At 45.7% G+C, this 14,629-nt stretch overlaps 1 long non-coding RNA gene across 1 annotated transcript; it reads right to left on the bottom strand.

Annotated features, from left to right (window-relative positions):
• Window positions 1-1,672: 1,672 nt before the first annotated feature.
• On the bottom strand, window positions 1,673-14,615 carry LOC150005086 (uncharacterized). The gene is made up of 3 exons (XR_016512315.1): window positions 14,567-14,615; window positions 5,061-5,363; window positions 1,673-1,856 (listed from the first exon to the last, which is right to left on the bottom strand). It is a non-coding gene; the product is annotated as an uncharacterized LOC150005086 (long non-coding RNA).
• Window positions 14,616-14,629: the final 14 nt, after the last annotated feature.

Raw genomic sequence — 14,629 nt, forward strand, 5'->3', positions numbered from 1 at the left:
ATAAGTATTTTTATAATGAAAGCTCTGAACTGAGCCTCAGGAAGATTTCCTATCTGCTGCTTCATAAGATTAGATATTTGCTGTCTGGTCAGCTGCGTCACTGGGATCTCTATCATGATGTGTGCCATCCTGACAGTTTTGTGTTTACCTATACTTCCTGGGCGGGGCTGTCATGCCTCCTAAGCTATAGGGGGAAGAGCCCATGTACTCGTCACACCCGAGCAACCCTTCTCACCACACTGTGGGGTTTTCTGTGGGGGTGGGGGTCCAAAATGGATTCCTACCGTTCACTCTCCACTGAGAGACCAGGAGCCTCCTCCTCCATCCCAACCCACTCTGGGCCTCACAGTCCAAGGCAATGGGGGTCTGCCTTCCCCAGCATTGCAATCACAAGCTGATGGGTCTGGTCTTCAGCTGCGGGTGGTCCCCAGGAGCTTCTCGCCTCCCCTTAAATATGGGTGTCTGTGCTTACCGCCATCCCGCTGCCATTGCCGTTGCTGCTGCTGCCGCCAACACAGCTTGGCCTCTCCTCCCTGGCTCCGCCCCTCCTACCCATCCTGATGAGCACCACTTCTTTATAACTTCATATGTTGGACTTCTGTTTATTTTCTGGAACTTCTGGTTATTTCTGGTTTTGAGGTAGTTGTATTCCTTTTTAGTTGTGGAGGGAGACAGAGCGTGTCAGTCTAGACCTCCATCTTGGCCAGAAGTCTTCTGTGTGTGTTTGCCTCTGTGTCTTAAGTAGAGCTGTCACTCCTGTTACATTGTAATGGGCAGAGCCTTAGGGATTCATCAGTACAGGGCAACCTGTTTCCCCACATTGTGGCACTGATGTGGGGGAGAAGTCAGAGAGGGAACAATGCCACTTGCTCAGCGCTTGCCCTTTTCCAGGCACTTCTCCCACTTCTGTATGGGACTGGTGCCTCTCTAGCTGTTGCCCTGGCTGTCGTTCACAGAGTGGATGGGTCTGCGGATGTTCTAGGATTGTGGGGGCCCTTTAAACAAGTGGACTCTGCTGAGAGACCAGCGGTTTCTGCCTCCACCCCAACCCCCATTGGTTTGCACAGTCAAAAGCAATGAGGCTTAATTTTCTCCGGTGCTGGGACCGTGAGCTGCACAGTCTGGTGAGGAGCTGGGAATGCTCCCCAGGGTCCCTCCTGATTTTTTAAAACGTGTAACTGTGCTTTCCACCGACCTGCCACTGCTGCCGCTGCTGCCACCACCACACCATGTCCTCTCCATTCCTGGCTCAGCCCCTCCTACCTGTCTAGATGAGTATTTCTTCTTTATATCTTTGTTTGTTGGACTTCCATGCAGTTTGATTTTCTGGAACTTCTGGTTGTTTCCAGTTTTGAGGTAGTTGTATTCCTTCTCAGTTGTGGATGGAGACGCAGCATGTCTGTCTACGCCTCCATCTTCGCTGGAAGTCCTCCCAAAAGTTTTTAAAGGATAAGCTAATCCATAGGAATAGAAAGCAGAGCAGTGGTTGCCTGGGTGAAGGAAGTGATTAGAAAAGAGGGGTTGGTAAAGGGACATGAGGAAACTTTGGAGATGCTGAATATTTCACTCTCTTGATTGCGGTGACCATTTTATGGGTGCATATGTTAAGACAAAACTTAACATGTTGTTCAGCATAGTTTATTATATGCCAATTTTTAAAAAAAATACCCAAGACCATACAGGAGGTCAGCAGAGAAGCGGTGCAGGTAGGCATCTAGAGCTTGAGAGCAGAGCTCCTACCACCCGCACAGACCGCAGTCAGATGGCCATAATCTGTTGGCAGGAGCTATGTGTGTGAAAACTCCAGCTGGAATAGTTAGAATTCTTCATCTAAATTCCAGGAAATCCAAGGACTTCTGGGCACCATATGAAAACATAAGAGAAAAGAAATGGTTTATTTTCTGAGAAAAATGAAGCCTATTTTACGGGGTCATGGAGACTCTGAAGTACCACCACCAGCCCTTTGCCTGGGTGCTTGCTGGGGCTTGGGGTGGGGGCAGGGAAGAGAAAACTCCAGTCTGCCTGCCTTCCTCAAGCAGAGACAGTCCTAACACTCATGGAGGTTGGCAGGGTGGGGATAGGGGAGATGAAACTGCTACAGGTTTCTGAGTACGGGGTGGGGTTGGGAGTGAGGGTGCAGGCCGACACAGAACTCCAGGCTGGCAGAAGCCCCGAACTCAGAAATGTGGGAAATTAGGCTATGTTGCCCTAAGGGAGGCTCTGTCACCTGCAGGTTTCCCTGGTGTCCAGACTGAGGGGGGAGCTGTTCTCAACAAGAGCAAGCTCTTCTCTGTTGGTAAGGACACACACACACACACAATGCAGCTGCCCTGGCTGTGGACATGACAGCAAATCAATCACCTTGGTCCTCCTAACCAGATCAAACTCTTCATCAGTAGAGCTTGTCACTTTGTACCAAGGCCTCACTTGTGTTATACACCCCTTCTATTCAACAGACAATAAGTATTTACTATGTGCCAGGCACTCGTAGTCTCTAGCAATCTCCCATCCTTGCCCTGTGGAGCTTAACATTCCAGTGGAGAAAACAGACTATATACAAGACAAATAAATAAGTATACAGTGTGTCAGACCGCCATATATATAGTGGAGAAAACAGAACAGAGACAGGGGACAAGAGAAAGGATCGGGTTGTGTGCGGAACTGGGAGAGGCAGGGTGTGGCTTCGCTCAGTCCTGGTATGACCCCACTCTCTTCTCTCCTATGATGTCTTTTCATCCTAATCTTAGAACAGATGGCAAAGAATCAGGATGGACTTTGTTGGTCCCCTGGCAGCCATATCCAAGACCCAGTCATCTTCTCAGCAGCTTCTCCTGGACAGAAAAAAGGCATCTTGGCAGCCGTCCCACCACAGCCCCCTCATAGGCTGTTGCTGGGGGCTGCTCACCCTTGGGCCCAATGATGAGTTAACTACCCCAGGAATTGAGTGCTTTCTGCTTCACCTTTCCAAGCACTAGTCCTGCTCAGGAATTGAGTCCTTCCTAAACTTACAAAGGCCCTGCCCCTCGGTCTCTCGTTCTTTTCTGACCCACTACTGCATACCTTCCATTTATTATTCAGGCCCATCTCTCTGCCCGTAATCATGCCCCACAGGTTCCCATTTCTGTGCTTTTTCTGCTATGCTGCTCCTCACTGAGAATGCCCTCCTCCTACTCAAACACTTCTCATGCTCAAAGTGGAGCTCTAACACACCTATTTCCAGAGCCCCTCCCCTGCCCATGTCAGCCCCACAACCCCCCTTTTCTTGATCCCCAACATCACGCCACATCTGAGCCTCATAACTGAGGCAATGTTGTCTCTGTTTCACTGCTATCTCCCTGTGGTCTGGTCCCTCCAACTGTCTTGGGTGTTCCTCCCATGTCCTTACTTTCTTCTGTATCCCTGAGATGCAAGCTCATACTGAACATACAAAAGGCACACCACATATACTTCTCATTTCTTCCTTAAAAATAAGCCTTTGCCCTAATTTTCTTTTCTGTATCTGAGAAATGGAAATGGTTTGGAAAATTCCAGTATGGGAGTGCTCAGCCTTATTTGAGTTGTGCAAGTGGGAAAAAATGTGCTTTTCCCCAAATTAAAAAATTTCCCCCCAGCCTTTTCTTTGAAAGAAATTCACAAACTTCTGAGCCCAGTATGTAAGTTTACCAGTTTCTTCATTTCTCCAAAGAATGAACTGTCCGCCCATTTATATGTCATATACACACATATTTTTGAGTCAATGAGAAGGATGAAATCAGAGTAGGAATTTACCAATCCTGAAAATGAAGCATGTGACACATGGAAAGTGGCAAACTCTTTGATGCCTATGTCCCCTGGCTTTCCAGTGTACTAAGAAAACCATGTCTTAACAGCAGTATGACCCAGTTTGAGTCTATCCTCCCTCTGCAGTTACCCAAACTCATCCATTCATCTGTTCAACAAATACTAATTGAAAGTCCAGTGTGGTTGGCGGTTTCTTAAATGACTCCCAAAGGCCCTGTTTCCTGGTACTTATGTATACTTGTGTAACCCCCTCTACTTGAGTGTGCACCGGACCTACTGAAGAGAATAAAGTAAAAATGGTGGGTATTGCATCCAATGTTAGTTTCCAAAACAATGATAATGTTCATCTTTCTCAGACTCTCTTGGTGATTCTTCTTGTTTACTCACTCTGATGAGGTCAACTGCCAAGTGGCCAGCTGCCCTGTGGAGAAGACCATAGGATAAGAAATAGAGGGCAGATTCTGGCCAACAGCCAGGGAGGAACTGAGGCCCTCAGTCCAATAGCCTGCGAGACACTGAATCCTGCCAACAACCATGTGAGCTTGAAGCAGATCCTCCCCATTCGTGTATTCAGATGAGGCTGCAGCAGCAGCCGACACTTTGAAACATGCTGAGCCAGAGTACCCAGGCAAGCTGCATCCAGATTTCTGACCCACAGTAACTTAAGGTATTAAATGTTGTTTTAAGCCACTATATTTTAGGTGCAATTTGTTATGAAGCAATAAATAACTCATACACCAACTATGTGCCAAGCACTGTTCTTGGTCCCAGGATACAGCAAAGGATAAACCATACATACATCATGCCCTCATGTAGCTGAAAGTCTAGTGAAGGGAGGCAGATGATAAATAAAGCGTGGTGACAGAGAAAAATAGCACAGTGCAGGGGAATGGGGAATTACTAGGGTTTGGGGTAGATGGTGAGGTGGGGGTGACAGTGGTTGGAACTTTACATGGGGTGGTTGGAAAGGCCCCCCGAGAAGGTGGTATTTGAGCAGAGACCTGCAAGGGAGAGCATGAACCATAGACTATCTAGGGGACAAGTGTTCCAGACAGAGGAAACAGTCCTGAATGAGTTTTTGTTTTGCTCGGCAAAATAAAATTTAGAGAAGGCAAGGCTTCCAGCTTTTCTCCTTAGCCTGTAGAAAAATAACTAAACACAGGCAGCCCACCAGAAATGCATTCCAACTTTCCTCCTGCTCCCAGAGAGAGCTCAGAGTCCAGACAGAGGTAAGCTTTGTTTCTATTTTGTTTCCTGTGTCGATATAGGCAGTTACTCACCTCGACAGGTGGGGCTTCTGGGACTTTGGGGGAGGAAGGGAGTTGCCTGATGTTCCTTCAGCTTGCCCTCTGCCCTGGTGTGCTTTTCCTGCTTGATGCAGAGTATAGGATGTAAGGGTTGGGCAGCTGGGACCCCAGACCAGACGGTTTACCATTGGAGAAGACTTGAACTGCTCAGTTCACTCTGGGATCCTCAAGGCCACCAATTCACATTGGGCCAGACCCACTCTGACAGCTGAGAACTGGTTGGAGACAGGGGCGCTGATAACCACTCATTTCCGTCTTTACAGGCTTTAGGTTTAACTGAGGAATTCAAGGGGAAAGCAGTTTACAAAATGGTGTTTGAAGAAAGGAGGCCTGAGAAAGTCATCCTGCTGTGTGCAGAACTAGAGACTTGGGTAGACTCAGAGATTCTGCTTCCCCACACACTTTCCCAGAGTGAGGCTGGACACCGAGGCCCGGGCACCATAGCTGCCCAGTAAAGAATAAGGATTGTGAGAGGACGCGCCAACATCAGCTTTCCGTCTGAAATCTGACCAGAGCCAGATCTGATCTTCTGGCCCAAGTCAGAACTGATTAAGTGCCTCTGACTTCTGTTGAACACTGGCGTTACCAATGCCTCTCATGCCCCAGAAAGAGGGTGAGAACTTTCCATCTAGCCTGTGAGGTCCAGAAGGACAGTCCAGATCAACATAGGCCTGCCCTTGGCAGCGAAGAGTGCTCTGCTTCTCCACACACAGGGAGGAAGGATAAAATAAAGACATTTTCCAATCAATTAAAATGGAGAGCTATTGTCATCTGCAAGCTCATATTAAGGTGGAAAAGAAAAATAATCTGAAGTGCAAGCATGGAGATAGAAGAAGGAAGGAATAGAGAACCATGAAAAGACTAAATATGTGGGTAGATCTAAATGAATATTGATAATGTATAAGAAAATAATAATGTCTTGTGAGGTTTAAAATATATATGGAATTAAATTACATGACAAGAACACAAAAAAGATGGGAGGGGATTAAATGGAGTTAAAATGTTTTAAAATTTTTACATTATCCTGAAAGCGGTACGAGTATAAATCTACATTAAACTTTAATGTCAAGGGCACATATTGTAAACTCCATGGTGACCACTAAAAATTAATAAAATAGTATCTAATTAAAAAGCCAAATGGAATGGAATAATAAAAAGTACTGAAAAAGCATGAAAGGAGGAAAAAGGAACATAAAACAAGTGAAACAAATAGACAAATAATGAGATACAGGTGAATTTAAACCCAAATATATTAGTGCTTTCATTACATATAAATGGGCTAAATGTTCCAATTAAAATCAAAGGTTGTCATACTGGATATTTTTAAAGGTACGCTGACTGAGAGGGTATGCACCCTTCTGCCTGGCTCCCCTTGGGTTTAACCCTCTTACTAAGGGGAAGGATGACCTAAAGCTAGAGCTGCAGTGGGTGTCTTACAACCATGAGGTTGGGTCTAGAAGCTGTGGCCAATGGATGGAAGAGCAGAGAGATGAAAGGATCCTCATACACTGAAGATGCTTTGGAGCTACCATACCAGCCAAACATGACTTGCCTCCAGACTTCATGCATTTTTGGGGGAAAGTAAATTTCTAACTTTTCTAAGTTTAAGCCATCGTTTGTGTGGTGTCCAATACTCAGAGATAATCAGTCCTTGATACACAGGTTAGGCATTACATCTGCAAAACCCACTGAGTGTCAGGTACTAACCTTAAACTGATTAAAACTATTGGGTTATGTACCATGTAAAATTTCAAAGGAGCACAGTGTCACCACAATGCAAGAGCAGAAGCCACTTGGAACAATTAGACCACAGAGGAGTTTAATGAATGGGACCATTCCTGGGTATACCTCATCTCTCACGCCAGAGGGATATTGATAAGATACTTTATATGCAATTTAAATGAGTTAGTGGGAAAAGTGATTTCTTGTTGGCAGCCATCAATCATGAAACAATACAGATCATCTCATGGCAAAAATGAATGTTCATGACTTCATTTCATTCATTCAACAAAGGTTTATAGAGTGCCTGCTATATATTATTCTAGCCCCCAGGGGTATAGCATTGAACAAAACAGAAAAACTCCATGGCCTAGTACAGTTTACATTCTAGTAGGGAGGCCAACAATAAACAAATACGTAAGTAAGATAAATTGTATGTAGAATGGTGCTAAGTCAATGAAGGGAGAAAAAGGAGGAAATAGAACAGGGAATGGGGCAGGTTGTAACTATAATGATTGTTCAGTATGATTAGAGAAGGTCCTACTGAATGGTGATATTTGTTAAAAGATCTGAAGGGAGTGAATAGGAGACCCAAAAACTCTCAGTCAGCTCATGCCAAGGCAGGAGGAAGGATTCTGGAAGCTACAAATTGTCCTCATGAATGGCTTTGGCTGAGGGTGCTGCTTGCTTGAGAACTGCCCTCGAGCCTTAGGGAGGAGGAACGGGGCACATAGGAGGTCCCACTGCAATGTGGTGGGAGATGAGAATTTACAGAAATGCTCTGTGGAGAAGGTACTTATTGTGCCCATTCTGTCTGGATGCCATTAGATAGATTGTTTCACTTCATGCTCACAACTACCCTATGTATAAGGTGGGTTTTATTGGTGCTTGTTTTGAACAAGATAAGAAGGCTCATATTTTGCCCAAGACGGCAAAGCCAGTGAGTAGGGTTGGAGGCTTTCCTGAGTTGATGCACTCAGCACCTCACAACCCACCGCTCCATTTCCAGGGATTGTCCATCCGGCCAGCATGCAGGGAAGAGCAGGGTGAAGGAGAGCACGGTGGCGGAAGTAACGAGAAGAGAGCCCAAGGAAACTTGGCCCCTTCTCAGAAGTTCTGGGCTGAGAATTTCCTCCTGACTCTGGCATTGAGAGGGGAGTGCAGGGGACAAGTGCAGGGGACAATGGGCCAGGTGTCCAGCATTAAGCAATTCCCAGCTGCAGAGACCAAGGGTTCTGCCCTCCCTCTACCTCATCCCACATCCCACGCCCACACCCACCCCAACTGCTATCCCTGGCCCATCCATCCTCCCTTGCCCATTGTTACTCATGGAAATGAGGTGGCTGGGCAGATGCTTTATTGGCAGTGCCTTTGTAGGCACCTGACCCAAAGGGAAGGGTCTGGAATGTGTGACCAACATTAGCCTCTCCAGTCTGCCAGTTGTAAGCCAGACATCTCAGCCACTGGGATGGGAATGTGCACTGGGCTCCAGCCTTTGCCAGGATGTGAAAGTTGGTCAGTGAGATGCCCCTAGGGGCTCCACTTCCCTGAATGGAGAGGAGGGAGGGAGAGCAATAAAGTTCCCATGTCAGTGCCCAGGAGAGGAGACTCAAAGTTCTCTCTCCTTTTCTCTCCCTCTTATTTACTAGGCATCAGGCACTGTGATAGTGCTTTACTTACATTATGTCATTTGATCCTCACCATGGCCCTGTGAGGAGAACCCCATTTCATCAAGGAGGGAGGGAACTGAGGCAGAAGTGAGGTGCCAAGATCACAATGACACAAAAACCCTAGCTCTGAACCGCTACAATGGAGTCCTTTATTGTCCCCTCCCTCTTTTTCCCCCTTTCTGAAACTTTAGTTCCCCCCTCTGTCTTCTTCTTCTCTTCTTTTTCTCTTTCCCTTTCTTTGTATTCTTTAGTCTAATAATTATTTGTAAGTCAACTATTATGGTCTGGGCACTGCTTGGCACTGAAAATAAAGCAGTGCAGAAAGACATAGTCAAGTTTATATTCAGTTGGGGGTAGATGGACCAAAGGAAATAAGCAAACACATAAATAAAGGATTAGGGAGTAGTGACATAGTTTGTTGTTACAAAGAGAGCAAGAAGAGTGACGTGCCAGAGAGCATCTTCAGGTCTGGTGTTTTAAATTGGATGGTCAGGGACGGTCTCTCTGAGGAGGCGACCTGTGAGAATAGACATAAAGAAAAAGAAGGAACCAGCCACTTGCAGACATGAAGCCAGAGTGGGCCAAGTAGACTGAGGGGTCAGGGGAGGAAATTCCTGCAAAGGGCAGCAACTTTTCAAAGAGCTGAACATGACCTAAATCTTTGTTGTGACTGTGGTTATATAACTGTATACAATGACCAAAATTCATCAAACTGTACACCAAAATGGTTGAATGTCATTATATATTATACATAGTATTATATACCTTACTAAAAAAATGTGGGTGTGACTGTGTCCAAAAGTAATGATAACTGATATGCCTGACTCCATGGTCCCTGCCCTCTCATCCTCAGAGGGAAGCACTGTCCCTGTGCCTCTCCAGAGTCACTCTTTGTCACTTTGAATTTGGACTGGTGTTGGGAAGGATCTGCTAAAAGGGTCTGAAAATTAAGGCAGAGCAGTCAAGACACTCCAGACCTCTAACAGAGTTTAGACAAGGATGATACTGAATATGGGCTGCCTCTTCACTGTCTCCGACTCTGGAGCCACCTTATTTTATAAGGATGATGGGCTCTCTACTCCAGTTAGTCCACTGCCTGGTACTTTTGAAGATCGGTCTAACTTCTTTCCTGCCCTCACTTATGTGGGTACACCTTAAACAAAATACATGGTTTCCTTCCTGCCAGAATTTTCAGATTCTTCACAAAGGTCAATGCCATTGTGACTCTCTAAGATAGGAATCCTGTTTATGGAGTCTCCCTGGCACATATGAGCACAGGTTTCATGGAGCATGCCACACAGCATACCCTGAGCCTCTGCACAAAACAAGCTGGACATTATCACATCTCCCAAGAGACTCTCCAGCCCCTGTCCAGTCAAACAATGGAACCTTCCCAATAGGTCTGAAAGGTCAGATGCTGTGCCCTCGAGATTCAGCAAAAATGGGCCTGGGAGAGACAGTGTTCTCCCCTCTCCTCTCCTCTGAATGCACAAAAAGGAAAGAGCCAAAACTGGAAGCAAAGGCCAGCCTTCACCAGGATACCCAGGTTTCGTGATGACAAGGTGGTGTCTTAAGGTGTCATGCACCTCCTAGAACTCTGGGTTCAGCCCCTGAGCCTCTCAAACCCCAAGCCTCAAGTCTTCCTTTCCAGGGTCTTTACTGCAGCCCTGGAGTCCTGGGGTACCAGAGTACCATCACAGAAGCATCCCTACCCTGGTCTTATCCTTGGTGGATGTATGGGAACCCAGCCCACAGCAGGGAAAGCAAGCCCTGAAGTCGTAGAACCAGCTGAGCAATGCTGAGCTTGCCAGCTTCCTGCCCCAAGTGCCCACACCAGTCAGTCTTGACAAGGTCTGGAATGAGCCACCCCAGTGAGAAAAACCAAGAGGAGGCTGAGTCTGGCTAAACGGGGAGGAGAGAAGAGACTTCATCCTGGCTCCACCCTAAACCTGCTTACTGGAAAGAGAAAAAAGGAAAAAAACCTAACTCTTCAGTGAAAGAAGGCAGGAGAGGGGAGAGCAGGAGGCTAATGTAAACAAAATTCCGGAAAATGGAGAGCAGACAGTTGAGGTTATAGCTTTCTCCCAGTACTGAGTATCTGGGGAGGAGAAGAAATAAACTTGGCAGAGCCTCAGATTCTTAGCAAGTGGGGGCACTGGGCACCCCCAAGACAGGGGCAAGGGCGAGGCTGGAACCAGGCGAGTTGGTTGTAAACCTTATGGAGAGACGCATACTCTGAGATACCCGCCTTCGTCACTGCCTTATTGCTTACCACTCCCCTCCCCCCACTTCCACTGCCAAGCTGGAGAGTTACCAGCTGGAGAGGCTGAAGGTGGTGATGGCAGTGGTGGGGTCTGGCACAGCCCACTGCCCCAACCCCCTTTCTGTTTCCCTTCCTTGTTCTTTTCTGAGCACACTCAGGCTTCTAGATTCCAGGCAGGAGATTCAGAGGATCCTCCACTGGGAAACTGACTTGGGCAAGGAAAATGCCCTATATATTCTACTATTTTGGGGGTCCCCTACATCAAAGCCAGAACCCTATCCCAACCTTTTTTCTGTGAGACCCACCAAAAAACGAGTTCTGCACCCACATGGGGCTTCCATCAGCTGTGAAATGCCTCCTTAAAGATGACTAGACAGCTAAGAATCAAAGTCATTTGAGAGAAGCCTTAACTATGAAAAACAGAGAGCAGAACAAACAAACAGCAAAAAAGGAACTCCAAGGAAACAGAGATAATGTGGAGATTGGAATAACAAAACAATTTTCATTATAATTACTACTCCCAGAGGGATGAGAGAAGATAATTAATTCATCTTGAAAAAAGAAGATGATATTATGAAAGGAAACACTGGATTGAAAAAACAACCCTTAAAAGTTGAAAATGATAACAAAAATATAGAAGGCTTGAAATATAAAGGGGTGAAATCCACACCCCCCAAATGAAAAATAACAGGAAAAAAATGACTTAAAATTAGATCATCATTTTGGGAGTTCTAACATCCAAATACTTGGAGTCCCAAAGAAGAGAACAATTCAATTGGAGAAAAGTAACCACAAAATCATATGAGAAAATTTTCCAACACTTAGGGACATGCGGTGCTAGATGGAAGGGCCCACCAAGGGCCCAGAACAAAGGACAAAAACATGTCAAGGAGCCTCACTCAGAAACTTCAGGACAGCAGACATGCAGAGGAAATCCTAAAAGCTTCCAGAGAGAGAAAACGGTTCATATCCAGGGAATAACAATCAGAATCACACCACTTTTCTCAATGGCAACACTGAAAGCAAGAAGGCAATGAAGCAAATCTTTCAAAATACAGAGTGAAAGTTATTTCTAATCTAGAATTTTATACCCAGACAACTATCAATATGTTGATATTGTATGAGAGTACAATTAAGAAATTTTAAGATGCAAAAAAAATTTTTTTTTTTAATTTGCCTCCTACAAATCTATTATTAGGAAATTACTAGAAGACAAAGACAAGGAGTCCAGGAGACAGGAACACAAACAGAAGAGAAGTTGGGGAAGGGCCCTTCATGGAGATGAAGGGAGATCTCAAGATGAAAGCTATTTGGTGGAACCAGAGAATAACCTGTCCCAACTCCCCAGGAGGGATGCCATCAAGACCAAAATGGACCTGCTAAAGCACTAATGCATCTACATTCACTGCGCTGAATTTTGAGGTTCTACATGTCTGTTTTGGCACAAGTTAATGCTAAATATATAGCACTCCAGGAAAATGGAAAAAATGAGGCAAATATTTAATTCCAATAACAATAAAAGTTGTGTAAGAAAGGAAGTGTAATCATGGCCTGGTATGTGATTCAGCTATTAACAACATTTATATAGTCACAATCGTATAAATATTCAATAGTAATTTATGCAAAAAAATGCCATGTAGCCATATCAAGAGGCTAGAAGGAGAGAAGTATGTATGTATATGTGTCTGTATGTGTCTGGTGTGTAAGAGAGCTCTATCCTAATCTTTCATAAGAGGAAGTAGGTTGATAATACCTGGAGCAGAAACACCATGAAATAGAAGACTATTTTTTAGAAATTTAGGTGTCAATAACAGAACATGCAAAAGACTTGAAAGTGGTTGCCTCTTGGGAATGGAATTTGGTGGGGAGAAGAGTGAAACAGGGTACTACATTTTACATTGTTTGACTTTTTAAATATTTTTATTAAGGTATAATTGACTTATATAAAAATATACACTTATTTAAAGTACACAATTTAATGTTTTAGCATATGTAGACCACAAAGCGTCCCTTTGTAATCCCTCCCTCCCACAATTACTCCTGGAGGTCAGTAACTACCCATGAATGGCTCAACACTTCCTGCTTCAGTTCTAGTGAACCAGGGGGTCTGTGCTTTTAGTGCAGGTTCTCTAGATGCCAGCCTTGGAAGACCCTTTGCAGTCCATCTTGGCCTTAACACTCAGCTTTAAAAGCACCACCTCCAGGAAGCCTGCCATCACTCCCTCACTGTGCCCATACCATCTTCCTCCAAGATGGAGCTCTCTGCTCTATAGTATACTAGCCTCTTTCTCTCCTGTATTCAGTGACCTGTGAGTTCTGCAAAGATGGAAATCCCCTTGGATTCATAGGGTCTGGCTCAGGATGCATACTCAGGAAATATTTTTGAATGAATACATAAAATACCAGATAGAAGAGATGCATAGAAGAGTGAATAGGTGAGTAAATGCAAGGTAGCTTCCCAATGTCAATGATTTAAGGTTGTGTTAAAGATTGATAGTATGTATCTCTTTAAAGATCACGTGAAAGTTCAGAAGAGACCAAAATAGATGGAAAGTCAGAAACACAACTAGAGCCATTAGACCATTCTTGGAGCCTGGGAGACAATTGTCCCCTGGACAAAACCCTGTCCCAAGCATGCTTGCAACCACTCCTCAGGGAGCAAAGATCCACCTTGGGAGCCCTGGGACCTGGCCCAGCAGTGGGGACGAGGCTCACTAGGGGGCAGTCTTTTATCACTCTGTCCCTGCCCCAGCAGCCACAAGGACCTGCCTGGGTTCTTTTCTGCAAGGAGCCCTGCAAATCCTGGGCCTCCTCACATTCCCTGCAGCCTCTTGCCAAGAGCTGAAGGTCTTTACAAGCAGCAATGGCATGTCCACCAAATCAATTCTCACTACAAGGGAGCTGTGCCGAAAATGCAGGTGTCTGAGGTCACATTGACATTGCAGAATGGTCTTCCCTTCCTCACTGTTTCAAATGTGCCAATTGTTAGTTCCCCACCCCCAGCCTGATGGCTGCCCAGAGAAGAATAAATAAACTCCTGTAATTTATCCATTTATTCACCAATATCCATCAGGCACTACTTCCTAGAAACTCACAGTTCAAGGGACCTTGGAGGTTCTGGGCACTTATGGACCTCAGAGCAGGGGGAGGGAATGAAAGCAGTGTCAGAGCTCCCTCCCCAAGCACAGGAATCCTCCCATCCCTGGGCTGGTAGGAACATCTGAAGCCAAGAGCACAGAAAAAGGCCAGGCCTCAAGGGGTATGTGCAATTTGAAAGTCAGGACTTCTTGATATTTTAGGTCAGTGCCCTCTTACCTCAACCACTGTGGGGCCTAATTTTAAAAATGCTTCAATTCTGGAGGAATTAACGTCCCAAAGACACAGGCCCTGTGTGGCAATCTGTGCCTGAAGGAGATTCTGGGCCTGATGCCTGGAAGGTGGTGGTGGTGGAAGGAAGGAGAGGATTGGGAGGAAAAACCTGGAATAAGGTGAGCATAAAATGGGGTGGATAATGGACCCCAAAGTCTTGAAAAGGAGAGAGAGGAGAAGGCACCCAGCTTGGCTTTTAAAACTGAAGCACTGGAACTTCCATCCCAATGCCCAGGCTCTTGTTGAAAATTTGCTACCTATTCCAGATTCTAATGGGCTTCCTAGTCCCTATAACCTGTCAAGGAAGTGTCCAGGAGAGGCTGGAAGGGAGAATCTTCCTTTGATATTGCCATCTGGGCCCCAGAGTCCTTTCCCCACCAATTAGCCATTTGGGAAATAGGACCATTCCCTTCCTAGCTCTGTGGGAGGGGGCTGATAGGGTCCAGCGCAGAACTCACCTTCATATTCCTGTTGGGTGCAGTGGGACACAGCCCAGGCCCAGGCTAAGGAGGGACAAGGGT

This window comes from Furipterus horrens, unplaced genomic scaffold (genome assembly GCF_987537825.1).
Source record: "Furipterus horrens unplaced genomic scaffold, mFurHor1.1.pri manual_scaffold_7, whole genome shotgun sequence".
In the NCBI taxonomy this organism is placed as follows: domain Eukaryota; kingdom Metazoa; phylum Chordata; class Mammalia; order Chiroptera; family Furipteridae; genus Furipterus; species Furipterus horrens.